Raw genomic sequence first — 15,371 nt, forward strand, 5'->3', positions numbered from 1 at the left:
TCTTTCAATATTTATCATCCTTGGCCAGTTGCACAGGGATATGACTTATGTATGAAAACACTTACAAGCTGCAGAACAATGAAGATTTACACAAGTCATATGAGATTAGTTGTGGCTGCAATTTGATGGTTTCAAGCTTGGTGGCTGAAGGCTATATCAGGCTTTACTTTAGAAACTACCATGTTTAAATGCATCAATATGCTTTGTTAGAGAGATAGCTCTTGTGGTTCTGGTAGCTGCAGTATTTTATATTGCTGGTTCAGCAGGTAAATAAATAGGCTAACATACTGTTTTTATCTCATAACACTACATACTGCACATCTGCTCATGTGGACCACTGAGTGCACACAGTTTGAACTCTCTAATAAACATTTTCTGTGACTTGCTACTAATGGGCCATCAAACCGATATGTTTAACATTTGTTGTAATGTCCCCCAAGGACATAAATTACACAAAGCAACAAAATATTTTTTTCAAAAACAAAACCATTATTGACCATTCCCTTCTTAAATGGTTTTCATATTAAATACAATTTAAGTGTAAGGAAACAAATCTTCAAACGCTCTTATTGTTGCTTGATATATGTGGGGAAAAAACAACAAAGCATGACATAAATACTTATTTAAAACATAAAAAAATTCTTCACTTGTGAAGTTCAGCAGTTGCTATCTTTTGACCTGGGCTGCTAAAGAGGCTACACCTGCACAATACAAAACTTCAAGTATACTTGAAACACTAGATGCTACTTCAGCTAATTGAGATAATTACTTTTTCATTAGCATAAGGAGAGCAGATGCAAGCACTCGAAAAAAAAAAAAAAAATTAAAAAGTTTTAAATCCTCGTGTTGTAGAGATAATGCCATCAATGTGATCAAATCATGGAATGTAAATATTACAATTGAAAGTGGATAAAATGATGATAGATTTGTAAAATTAATGGTTAATGTTTTCAGTTATAAGGAACTTGTCTAGTGGTGTCTAGTGGTGTGGGGTTTATTTTTTTTTTTCCCAGTTTGAGTAAAGGATTTAATAGCATGTATAGTAACACACTACCTCTTTTTCCAGAAACATACTCTTGTTTCAAAGTCTAAAGACAAATTTTATTAATCTAATTAATTAAATAAAATTAATTTAATTTAACATCCAACAGTTATATAAATATTTAATGCAATTGTTTTTGCATTTTTTTTTAATATTTTCCATCTAACAGCTTGAGAGATAAATGGAGGAAGAGCATTCCAGAAGTTAGAATAGCAATTGAAACCTATAAAAGACCATTGGTTTTAGAGAAGGACATAGGGAAGTATTAATAAAACCCAATCAGATTAAATTCATAATACAAGTTTAGTTTGAATAGGACTGAAAATCAAATGCCACTAATAAAATTTGGCCTCTTCAAAATGATTTCTGGAACTAAGCTAAATTCAATCTACATTATATATATTTGAATCCAAAAACAATAACATTTCATAACACTATGAAATGCATTAAGTTTCTTACCAAAGCCAGAATACATATAATTTCACATGCTAAAGCACAAATTTAGACTGGCAGTCTGAACTTGCCTTTAGGGCTTTAAATGAATGGAGGTGAACATGTGCCCAAACGTACTGTTAGGTAACTGCCAGTAGTCAGTATTTTCCAAGAATATTTAAACTATAATAACTTAAAACAAATTAAATTATGTCAAACATTCTGTGTTAGATCCATCAACAGCATTACTGTACATACGAGTCATATAATATCACATTCAGAGTTTTAGACTTCAGCTGGCTCTATATTACTCATACCTTGTTTTTAAATTAATACAATTAACCAAGCAGACTAACAATCAAAAGCATCCCAGAGTATAAACAATTAAAATGAGAGACATTTGTCAGTATTTTACAATATTCAGAGATTATTTTCATATGAATGGTTTATTTTAGTTTAGTATGGGTGGTTAATCAAAAATGCAATGTTTTAAAGTTTAATGTTCATTTCAACAGACAGTAAGATCCTGCAGCGGCAGTTTGTGCACTTTCTGAAACAAAAACTAAGGCAAACTCTCCCTAAGGATATTACAGAGGTCTAATTTTATACACCCAATATAATGCTATTGATCAACACCTCCTAACTGCCTGGTTCCCACATGGGTTGTACCTATTCCAAGTGGAAACTGCTGAACATCGAAGTAAAGAGAAAGCTGCTCCTAAAGATGTGAAAGCAGGAAAAAATATGCTCTTTTAATTTACTTCTTATTGTATGAATGCTATGTCCTGTGCTGACCTGAATAAGTTTAAGACTAACTTCAAGATTGCAATACTATGGAGTTTCAACATATTCCACTTTGGCATCACGTATTGGAGAATTGACAACAAAGCCAGTTTTTTTTTTTTTTTAATAGATACCATAGTCCTCATAAACCCCATAATATGTTCACGTGTAAAAGATCACTGAATACAATCACTCCATCCATCCATCCATCCATCCATCCATCCATCCATCCATCCATCCATCCATCCATCCATCCATCCATCCATCCATCCATCCATCCATCCATCCATCCATCCATCCATCCATCCATCCATCCATCCATCCATTTTCTACGTTTTTTGTTAAGAGGAGGTGAGTCCATAAGTGGAGACATCCTGATTCCAGTGGTAAAACAAGCCGTTTTTCATAAATCAAGCAGGCTGCAGCCGTTCCATAAGGCTGGCCGAGAGGGAGAAGTAGTGCAGGGAGTGCTGCTTGAAGTAGTGTCGCACAAATAGACAGGAGCTGTTAGGGTATGTTTGATATTCTGCATAGTGTGAGGAAGATGTGTGAAAATACTAGTATGATGTCCACACATCATTTTCCCAAGAGCATTAAGTATCCTGAACATTTATTTTGTCAAACTTGAGACAGACATTCATGTTCTTCTTACTGCAGTAGGAGCTTTCACGTTGGCTTTTTGTTTTCTACTTTCTACTCATGAATGCTGAATTTAATAGGTGATATCTGCCCAGCATAAATTATGTGTCTTTTTGCAACCCGGTTGAGACATACTGTAAGTGTGCCCTTGGAATCATTTTGGTATAGTAATCACTCAGGGAAAGATTCAGTAATGGTTAATGTGTTCACTTTTTGTGAATTATAACTCTCACTATGGCTCATCTAAGTTTCAAAACCTTGAATTTAGCTTTGCATCCATATGCTGACTGATAGATGTCAGTGATTTTCTAATTCTTTTATTTTGTTGTTCTGTTTTAGAGATTCTATAAATTGGGGTTTTATGTTATATGTTTAAGTTCTATTAGCCTACATTATGCTACCAGATATTTTATTTTTAAGTGAACTCTTTATTCTACAGATGAGGAAGTCATTTAACATATTTCAGAGATGTTCAAAACCCATTGACACCTCCTTTCTCTGCCAATCTAACAATTCTAAACTTCCACCATAAAACGGGTGAATTCAAACGAAGCACCAAATTGATGTCAATTCAGGGATGTTGCCTTATTTGGTTATGGCCTGTACTTTTGTCACGCCCCAAAATTGACATACAGACCAGCCCACTGGTTCACTGGCCCAAGAACATGAATAGAGGTAGAATTAAGACACCAGTTTAGTTTAGCCTACAGTTGTGTTTACCTCTACAGGAATTACAAAGCAGGCAGTTTCTCTATTGAAAATGAGCCAGAACCACGGGCAGAAATGCTGTGTCCCAGGCTGTATGGAGAAGGGGGAATATTTTCACAGTCTTCCCAAGGATCGGAAGACTTGACAGGCATGGAATATCTATATGAAGAGCACTGCAAAATTTGATGCTCAGCTGTTCATTTGTTCTAAGCATTTTACTGCTGGGCCGCTGACTGGACTGGACCGGGCATTCGAACCGAGCGGTGAGCTCCAGGGCTGGTCCAGGAACCATGGCGGTTGGGGACATAGCAACTAAACTTGAACAGGTGACGTGATGCTTCTCCCCCGTCTGCCTTACCGTGGCATGGGGCCACCAGTGTCCAGGCTACCATCACTGGGTCAGGTTTGGTCGCTCTGTCCCCAGCCCCGACCATATCCTGAGCTCAAGGCTTGGTTCTGCTGCACTGTAGTCGGCCAAAATCCCAGACTTTGAAATTCCCCCCAAGCATTTTTTTTAGGTAGGTCAGGGAAATAGAAGATGTCTGGTCACCCTACCATATAAACAATTTGATGTTTCAGTGAGTGAGTGCTTGTTGCTATGATGCATCTTTGCTCAGCAGCTTCCAGATTCCAAAAAAGCAAAACTAAACATACATAAATAAATGAAAGAAATTGCATATAAACAATTTGATGTTTCAGTGAGTGAGTGCTTGTTGCTATGATGCGTCTTTGCTCAGCAGCTTTGCTCGATGTAAACCAACCAATCAGCGCACACCTCATCTACATATTCATGAGCATACCGTAAAAGGAAGAAAACCTGTCGTTCCATTCTAGGGCTCTCAACCAGGCTTGCATTAGGGCTCATAGACAGTGGTGTCATAAAGTACACACATGTGACTTAAGTAGAAGTATAGATACTGCAGTTTAAAAATACTCTGGTAACAGTTGAAGTATCAACTTGACCTCTTTACTCAAGTAAAAGTGAAAAAGTATGTGCTCCAAAAACTTAAAGTATAAAAGTACAAAGTAACCTTTTAAAATAACAGCCTGATGATATCCTTTAGCATCAGCACAAATTTGACGAATAGCTAACCAATGAGTGTCTGCGTTATATGACTCATCCAATTACACGAGTTTTCACTAGGTGTGGATGGCGCCAATGATCTGCATTGGATGGCGCACACGATGTGAAATAAATATTTATTAACATTAAACCGAAGCCAAGAGTAACAAGTTATGTTTGTTTTATAAATGTAAGGAATAGAAAGTACAGATACTTGTGTTAAAATGTAAGGAGTAGTAGTCAGAAATAGGGAGAAAAATAAGTAATGGAGTAAAGTATACCTAAAAAGTGTACGTAAGTAACAGTAACAAAGTATTTGTACTTTGTTACTTGACACCTCTGCTGATAGAACAGCAAATATGCCATTTTCAACCAATGCTACACACCCTATTCAGAGACCTTAAGGACAGCATCACATACCCTATATAATCATTCTATGACCCCTTTAAAGAGCTAACTGGCACATTGAAGAGGGTGTAAAAAATTCTGTATTACAGTACAATCTAATTATTACATTATCAAAAGAGACAAAGCTGGGGAAAAATACAAAGGATTAGCAAGCTGAAGTCTTCAAGGTTTTCTCTACTATAGAGAACAAAAATATTTGCAACTTTTTTTCTATGACTCAGCATTGCACAAGACACGTTTCAGAAGCATAAAGGGTAGAAGACAATACATTAGACGGAATGACCTCCTGGCTTTGAAAATTCCCCAAAAGATTATTACTTTCCTTCTTCTGAAAATCCCGTTAGAATTTTTTTTTTCATGTATCCCCAAAATTGCTCTTGTTCCACAAGACACCGTCTCAAAAGTAAAAAAAAAAAAAAAAGAAATATGGCATTCCATGTTATTAACTCTGAAATATTTTACAACATTAAGTGATTTTGAACCTTTAAAAAAAATCTGACAAAAGTATGATAAAATTTTTATGTTTTCTGTATAAATCAGGTGCAACCAACGCACTCTTAACTGCTTTAGGGCGGGTGAGCTTTGAAGTGGGGACTATAGACAAAGATAAGGAAGTGGTGTTAAAATGAGTGACTGGCAAGTCTATCCATTGTGGCATGGGGCCGTGGCCATGAACAGATATGCGGCACGTATTGATCACATATCAGGGAGTGAGTGTGCCTTTTGTCAGGCTGAGGAAACACTACAGAATCTCTGGATCAGATGTCCCAGACTAGCTCCTCACTTCCCTTTGTTAAAAAAAAGTGTGTGGCTGGTGTAGGACACAGTTTTAATAAGGAACTGTTTAGTTTTGGTCCTAGATATTTATCAGCACTACAGATGAATATTTGTCTGGTTCATTTTTTGTTTGGTCTGGCACAGATGAGCATTTGGCTCACCAGGAGAAATAAAATGAAGGAGGCAGGTTCTGTAGATGTTGAACTGATGTTCAGAGGCCTGGTGGCTGCATGTCTTAGGATAGAGTTTGCCTATTATAAAATGGTGTCAGACTTGAATGAGTTTATTTCTATTTGGGGAAGTGGAGATGTCTTATCTCATATAATTAATTAAATGTTTATTCTCAGTTTTTAAGGGGGTGGACTTATGTCTTTTGTTTTTTGGGTTGTTGTATATGAGTAAGTGTATGTTATTTACAGTACTTGTGTTTATTGTAAATGAAACAGTGGAAGTCTGTCTATCTATCTATCTATCTATCTATCTATCTATCTATCTATCTATCTATCTATCTGTCTGTCTGTCTGTCTGTCTGTCTGTCTGTCTGTCTGTCTGTCTGTCTGTCTGTCTGTCTGTCTGTCTGTCTGTTGTGTAGATAAATAGATAAACGATGACATAGTTATCCTTTCTAAATTGTAGCACACAGACATGGATCAGAGTGTCTTCCACATGTTTGGGCTGTTATGTTTCTCTTGTTCTGATTTAAGTGTCAGTCTTCTTTGCTATTGGTGAATCTTTGTTGTGTTTTGATTGCTCTGTGTTATTATTCATTGCTTATGTTTATAGATTAATTATCTTCTCAGTTTCTGTTTCTGCTTTGTTCTGTCATTTCTTTATTTCTTTTCCCTCTGTTTGCCTCAGATTTCTTTCAGGTCCAGATGTGATTACAGTAATTCAGTAATAACCCTCCTTGGTTTGTTTTTTGTTGTAGGCTAAAAATTTTAAATGAAAATAATTTGTTGAACTTGTTAAATCGAAATCACAGGGCTTGGATCTTTTCAAACATGGGAAGTTGTATCTTAGTCTCTGCCATAGTTTCAATCTGCAATGCATCTCTCTCTAACTCTGAGGGGATTGTGTTTATATCGCTGCATATACATTTACTGTAATAGTTTGTATTATATTTATTGTCGTATATTTAAATTTCTTTAGCATCAACATACTTTAAGCACTAAAGGATTGTGCGCCTTGGTTGGCATTAAATCAATTACACAAACAAAGCTGTTAAATCCATATTTCCCAATAACACCAGTTAGTCCTGAAGGAAATCATGTGTTTCTATATAAGAATCACACCAATAAAAAGACCACAAACACTAACCTAAAGCTTAGATGATGTCAGTGCACTGAAAGCAGTGATGTTACAGCTACAGGTAGTTTACTACACAGATTTATTCCCTTAGCCCAGCTAATTAATATGCACTCTACATTGCAATGATTAGTTTCTTTAATAATAAAAACACTCACACTTATCACTTACTTAAGTTGTGCTAAGGAAATAAGAGCCAAACAACCCTCTTTCTGTGCAGCGTACTTTTAATTAACATTTAATTAAAAAATAAAATTATAATTCTAATATCATGTAATGCACATTGAATAAAGACTCTTTCTAATTTCCTCTTTCTCTTTCAATAATATTTCCTTTTTTTTCACTTGAGCGGTTTCACCTGGAACCTGGATGCTAAGCCAAATCCATGCTGGTTTTAGGGTTGTATTAGGGTTATATCCTGGCTGGACAAGAACCCCGGGCGTAGCTTCTGTAAATCTTTCACTGACCACTGGCAACTTTTAGATCTTCATCGTTAAAGCTTCTTTATGTCCTCTAAGTGCCATTGGTATCTTCGAGCTACGTGATGCCCTTCTTCTTGACAATAACTTCCCTACTGAGCATTGGAAGATAAATGTGAGGGGCAGGGGAGGTTATATACTTCTTAGTTCTTGCAAAATTAGAAGTGACTCTCAATTTGAAATATTGCAAATATCCCTGTATATCTGACGTTAAAGCTTAATTTGCCTGAATCCTTTTGCTATTATGTGCTAGACTCTCTAGAGGGCATCTGTGTACAACCTGATCCTAAGAACCCTGCATGTCTTTGTGTACTCTTTATTTTATTTCAGATTTTTTTTTTTGTTATTGGAGTGATATAATCATTAACCCTGTAATTAACTTCAGTTTATAATTTTAAAGTCTTTGAAATGTTGTTTAACATCAAACACTTTCTCCAACCTGATATCCTTAAAAGTCTTTGTTGTTATATGCTGGGGGATAGCTATGTTGTTCACTTGTCCTTTGCCTGTCTCCTTCTGCAACATTTACAGTGTAAGGGCTCTAGATCTCTGTGCATGGTAAGGACCTTAATTGTCTCAAGATCACCAGCTTTGTTATTCTTATCCCAGTGGGAGTTTTTGATACCTTGCCAAGCATACATGTTCTTTCTGTCAAAAAAAGGCCCAGACCTTTGTGATTACTTACTCTTTCTTGATATATAAAGGTCATAAAAGGAGAAAAAAACAACAACTTAAATATTCCTTGAGCTTAGGCCTTGAGTCTAAAATGTGTAGCCACAACAGGCTCTTTGGATCCTTGGGTATTGCTCCTATTACATTTACCCAAAAGGTATATAGAAAATGTAAAGGCTATAACTAAGAAAAAGGCTTAAATGTATTTTAGAATGTAGTGTGAAGGCTATTTCTTATGAAGTATTGTTTAGTCTTTGGTGGTAGGTTGTTTTTGATGCTGTTTAATTGAAGTTTCTAAATTATACTGTATATTGTTCATTTAAGTTTTTTCTTTTTTTTTTTTTTTTACTTTTTTTATTGAAGGGTCATGTGGCTCTTCATAAGTAGTCATAAGTAGTATAGATGCACCAATCCATATTTTCCCATACCAGTCCGATACCATTAACTGGGCTGAGTGTATCGGCAGATATCCATTATCCATCTGATTCAACTGCTATGAATGAACTGTATATCTCGCCATGTGAGTGAAGGCGTTAGCCTCTACATAAACAGTGTTTTAAAAAGTAACAAATTAACACAGATAAAAATCCACTTTATATCATTTATTAGCAAATAATCAGCAAATAGAAAATAAATTAGAATTCCATATGAAGTGCACTGGATTGGGTCTTGAGTATCCAATATCAAATCCCTGATATCCAATCAAGCTGATTAGTATCAGAGCCGATATCCAACCCGTGTATCAGAGCATCTCTAGTTGTAAGGTTGCCTCTCTGTGGCTTAGTCTTTATTCCAACCATTCAGCATGCTCTCCAACACCTGCCTTCCCCTCAGAAGATGTTTTTCTTTGGCTGCTATCTTGCAGATCTATAATGGTAACATGGTTGTTTCGCTACTATTACATTTTAATATGATATCCAAATCTTTGTTCAGGAAAGATGCTTTTAAAGATATTTTAAAAATGATTCTACAGAATCTCCTTATATTCTACACACTGTTGGTCTTCTTTTGCTGTAAGTTTCAAAGAGAGGGATTTGCTCTGTTTAATATTCCTTGTATTCCTCCACTTCTATTTAAACATTCTGTCCAACGTCTGTCCTCCCACCACTTGTCTGTCTTCCTTTACTTACAGCAGCTGTTGCTAGGCAACAGCACATAGCTGCATTACAATGTTAATATATACATAAAACGTTATCAAACAGTTGGTGAATGGCTATTAGATGTAAATTGTATCACTGGGTAATTCACTTTTGTACGTTTGTATGTTATGTATAGGCAAGGACATCTTTCTTTTTTAGGAAATAGCATGTGATATGCTTGTGCTTCTTTATTTTCCTGTCACACTAAGAAACAGAATACTATAATATATAGTTAATTCTAATCAATTTGTGTTTTTTTTTTGTTTGTTTGTTTTAAGAATAGATAAATGAGATATTAATAAGATTTTTAGATATTGAGGAACATTGCAGATAGACAACTTCCCAGAATAATTAAAGACCTTCTAACAGTTAACATCTGTTAAGTTGAGGCCCATTAATCTGGATTTATTTGGATGTGAGAATGTGCCCAGTTTTACCTCCTATCACAACAACAAAAAAACTACCCATAGATTCTCCACATTTATTTCTATATATGTAATATTTGATATCAATTGTGCCAGTGGCTTTTTGTCACACCTTTTTCTTTTATTCCTTTAATCCCCTGTTCTACTCACCTGCTGTGACAGAGCTACAGATTTTAAGAAATCCCTGTCAAAGCTCATTTGAATACCAGCTTCCTGTCAGGTTTTGAACACACTATTTCAATTTAAGATATTGTATTTGTCTTCCTATCAGTAGAGGGATTTTTTGAGTGTTTTGATTCTTTTTGAAGAGAGCGTTTACAGAAAGGGTCAAGTCAGATATGTTTAAACATTACAGCAGCATAAATTGGTCTTCCACATATGCAAAAGCTCTGTTTTAATATGTTCTTTTAACTGAAATATAACAATCTTAAATGGAATAATGTGTTGTACACCCTCATCTCTATCACAGTATTTTAAGATTACCCAACAGCATTCATGGATTGAATGCACATATAAAACAATGCTGCATTTCCTGACATTTTACCACAGTGCGACATCCATGAGTAATAAAGCTGCAACAGGAACTTCACTCGCAACTTGCACAATTCCCTGTAATAGATCATTGCACTTGCACCACTAGATGCAGTTAAGTCTTTTGACAATCTCTTCCTCATCTGAGATATGTCACAAACATTAAAAAAATACTACCTTAATATGCAGAGCAATGCCATTATAACATCACAAATGATCAGAAAATGTAGGTGGCTGGTACTGCTAGATTAATCTGATTTTACAAGTGCCAGACTGAAGAAGCAACTGGTCACTTGAACAGCTGAACAGTCAGGTTGGCTTCTGCCAAACCTACCCAAGCTTGGAAAAGAGCAGATAATTTCAGTGGTACTGCCAGCTATCACTGCCAACACAGGTAACCACCTGTTTAGCATAAGACACCTCTGGTGCATCCAAGGCAATCACTGTTACCAATGAGGTAGTAGACTAATTCATCTACCAGCTGTTCAGGATTCTCAGAGCTATAATCATATAGGTGCTACCATTTATCCAAACCTGAAGTAACAGCTGTTAATGAATCATCAAAATGTCAGGCCTTGTCTTCAGTGTGTCCTAAAGTTCACCTGGGACTTATGATATTGCCTATTTCTTCTTGACCAGCAGTGGATTGCCAGGGTGTTTTGTTGACATTTATACAGACAACATAAATCTCCAAATGTTGTTTGAATTGATTTAATGACATTCATTTAATTTCACTTTGGGATAAATTGACTATTTTTGAATTGGATTGAATTATTTACTGAATATTCTTGAAGTTTTCAGCTGTGTTTACTAACACTGCACCAGACAACACTGCATACTTCGTTTACAATGTCTCCTAAACATCTGTTTGTCTCTACACACCTGAGTCATAAGAAATGGTTCATGCCAGAATGACTTGTCACAAATACATGACAGACCCTGCAGCAGTTTGCACAAGTGTCTTAATGTTGAACTAACTTGATACTTTAACAAATACCTATTTTTTTCTGCATTCTTAAAAAATAAAAGGAATCAATAATTGTTTTGAACTTTTCCAATTGGGATCATAAAGTGCACTTTATAGGATACCCTTAACAACTAAAAATTACAAAAAAACTTTCAGCAAAGTAAGGAGTACCAAGAGAGGTGACTGGAGGTTAATGGAGGGATGCGGTCATGACAGAGGAAAATGACAGTGAATTTGAGATAAATTAATAATCTAATAAATAAAATACATTTAAATGCTGACTAGTAAGTAATAAATGCTCACTTGAAAAAAACTGTTTGCCAACGCCTGCTATACTCACAATTCTATCTCTTGACTCACCACAGCATGGTTTGTCTGAGTGGGTAGGATTCTAGTACGTTCTGTTTTTACTCAGAGGTATGAATACCAAGTAGAACTCTGTTTTTTTTCATTGTTAACAGTTGATCGTATCAGTGGCTGGGGAGGCTGTATACACGAGAAATAGAGAACATAAGCAGGAAAAAGGAATGCATAATTCTGAGAACGTGTCACTCTGATTTTCCAGTTTCAAGATAAATCAAAAACACTAATATACTCTAACGTTGGGGTGTGATGTAGACATGTAACAAGCTGAACGTTTTAACTAATACAAAAAATCAGCTGCAGCAGCCATTTGAAGTTTACAGAAAATGTCAAAGTTTACACAGTTATCTAAAGATAGCATCCTACAGGCTCAATTTATAGTTTATCCACAAAAAAAAAAATAATTTTGAGTTTTAATGTTCCTATTTCTATCTTTAGATATATATTGCTTTGTTTGCATATTGCAAGAACTCAAGAACCCATGAATAGCTGTTGCCAAGACAACTTACAACCATTTCTTTTACATAACATATGCTACATCTACTGTATGTGATATTATATGATATATTTAAGTAGCTTTCATATTTGCATGCAACTACCAAAAAAAAAATAAAATAAATTTTTATTTGTACTAGCATGAAGGTCTTTTGATTTTTGAATTTTTTAAGTGTCATATATCCTTGAGACAAATGGCGTATTTAACAATGGCAGCCAAATCTGTATTGTAAGACTTAGAAACCACCTCTCTCCATTTTGCTCTATATCTGCTTTTCTCTTAAAAAAGAATCGTATAGAAATCAGCTTTACGATAAACAAAATCAGAATTATAGCAAAGTGGATAAAGTCACTTTTTAAACACAGACCAGAATGGTAGTTACCTTTTTTAATATCCCATAAAATACAAGGCATTTGGCTGCTTCTCTTATCCAGTCATTGCAGGCAAATGTTTTAAACTACTTTAAGCACAAAAGCTGCCAAAACTGTAAAAGATGCCAAAACGCAGAAAGAGGAAGCCACCAGAGACTGGAAACTCAATTTAAAGCTGTGGCTCATAGCTGTTTAAACAGACTCCCTATAATATTTCTGTAGCATCTTGTTATCTTTTGCAGATAATTTAAATTGAAAAAGTATATTGGACAATAAGTCAGCATTGTATCTTTTTCTTGTCTTTTTTCCATTTTACCATATTTCACTGAGAACTAAGTATTGTCCTAACAATGTCCTTTAGTGTAGGTGTGCATAATTATCTTAAAGTGCTTATAATTCCTCCCACACTTTTACATATACGGAGTTGTTGTCACATGGGGCCATTAGCATTTTACTGTGCCAACCAAAGTATTAATACCATTTTTCCCTTTTCAAATGTTTAAATGTGGTTTATTTAACATATGAGCTCTTTCCTCAGAAAGTCTGCTAGTTAATGACTTGATTTGTGATAACCACATTGATTTATGTTGTCTTACAGAAACTTGGCTGCAGCTAGAGGATTATGCAAGCATAAATAAGGCAACTCCTGCTAGTTATTTAAATTTTCACATACGCAGAAATTCTGGGCAAGGAGGAGGAGTAGCAACAATCTTTCAGTCTGACTTACTGATTACTCCAAAAGCAGTTAATAATTACAATTCTTTTGAACATTTAACACTTAGTTTACCTCATCTCTTTCAACCTCTTCTTTTTGTAACTTTGTATCGTCCACCAGGGCCTTAATCTGAATTTTTAGATGAGTTTTCAGAGTTCTTCTCTTATTTGGTGTTAAATACTGACAGGGTCATGATAGTGGGGCATTTTTAAATCCACGCTGACATCGCAACCTATAATGCTATTGGCTTTGTTTAAAATGTGATTAGTCCCACACATTTTCATCTTCATACTTTGGACCTTTCTTATATATAAGACTCAAATTCACTGCTGATCCAGACATTTGAATTGAGAAAGTTTCCTGGAGAGGTGGCGAAACGTCTTTTAATCTTGGAAACCAAGTCCAGTTGATATTTTTTGAACTTTTATGGAAATTCTCTTTACTATGTATATGCTCCCAATTGGTAGAATTATTAGACAGCATGGGATTCATTTTCACTGATATGCTGATGATACCCAGCTGCTTCTGTCTATAAATCCAGATGAAGCTAACCCATTACATAGATTACAGGCAAGTTTTGAAGACATAAAAACCTGGATGACTCTTTACTATCTGCTCCCGAATGCAGACAAAATAGAAGTTATAGTCTTTGGACCAGAGTCTTTGAAAAGGAAGCTGCTTAGTCAGTCACTTGATTTGGATGGGATTAAACTGATTTCAGATAATAAAATAAAAAATATTGTTGGTATTTTTAATCAGGACCTGTCATTTAAATCCCATATCAAAGAGGTTTCTAGAATTTCCTTCTTTCATCGGTGCAATATTGCAAAAAATAAGAAATATCCTGTCCAGGGGTGATGCTGAGAAACTAGTCCAAGCATTTGGTACTTCAAGGCTAGATTATTGCAATTCTTTACTATCGGGAAGTCCACAAACAGTGGTTTAAAGCCTTCAGCTGATCTAAAATGATATGAGAGATACGATCTCTCTTATCCTAGCTTCTCTTCATTGGCTTCCAGTTAAATGAAGAATGGAATTTAAAATTCTCCTTCTCGCATATAAAGCCTTAAATGGCCAAGCTCCATCTTATAACAGAGATTGTTTGTTATGTTCCTAACAGAGCACTTTGCTCTCAATCTGCAGGTTTACAAATGTTCCCTAGAATTTCTAAAAGTAGAATGTGAGGCAGATCTTTTAGTTATCAGGCTCCTCTCCTCTGGAACCAACTACCAGTTTTAGTCTGTGAGGCAGACACCCTGTCTACTTTTAAGGGTAGGCTTAAATCTTTCATTTTTGATAAATCTTATAGCTAGAGAGGCTCAGGTTATTCTGGGCTATCTCTATAGTTATGCTGCTATAGGCTTAGACTGCTGGAGGACATAGGGACCCCTTTTTCATCATTCTGCTTCATTCTATCTCTATTCTCCCACTCAGCAGAAATTGTTAGTTCAATCGCTAACGTTATGCTTTCTCTGCTTTTTCTCATAGTAGCTTCATCTGGTCTGTTCCTGTTTGGCTGTGACATCATCCTGGATATCAGCTGTGCTGCTGCCATCAACACCTTTTTTATAGATGTTGGAGATCGGCCTGTTTTTCAGTGTAGTCCTGTTTTACTGACAGTGACTGAGTGGATGTGCTCTCTTCATCCACTGACATTGGAGCTGGCTCGGAGCTCATCTGCCTGGCTGTGTGTTTCCTGGATGGGGCCGCCTTTTACAGTTGCCTTTTGTATCTCTGCTTCTGTCTCCTTGAACCCCAGTCTACCTTAGCAGATGGCGGCTTACACTGAGCCTGGTTCTGCTGGAGGTTTCTTCTTGTTTAAAGGGAGTTTTTCCTCCCCTCTGTCGCTACAACCATGCTTAGTGTGAGGGATTGCCTTCGAGTCAAAGAGTCGATGCAATCAACTGGTTTTCCTTAGATAGAAAACTTTGAATCAAAGTGCCTTGAGATGACATTTGTTGTGAATTGGCGCTATATAAATAAACTGATTTGAATATATACCAATAAGTCTTTACGTAATTATGTGAGAGTTTTGTTTTATACACCATGTAATGCA

The sequence above is a fragment of the Cyprinodon tularosa genome, unplaced genomic scaffold, assembly GCF_016077235.1.
Source record: "Cyprinodon tularosa strain WSP-4 unplaced genomic scaffold, ASM1607723v1 ctg77, whole genome shotgun sequence".
NCBI lineage: Eukaryota > Metazoa > Chordata > Actinopteri > Cyprinodontiformes > Cyprinodontidae > Cyprinodon > Cyprinodon tularosa.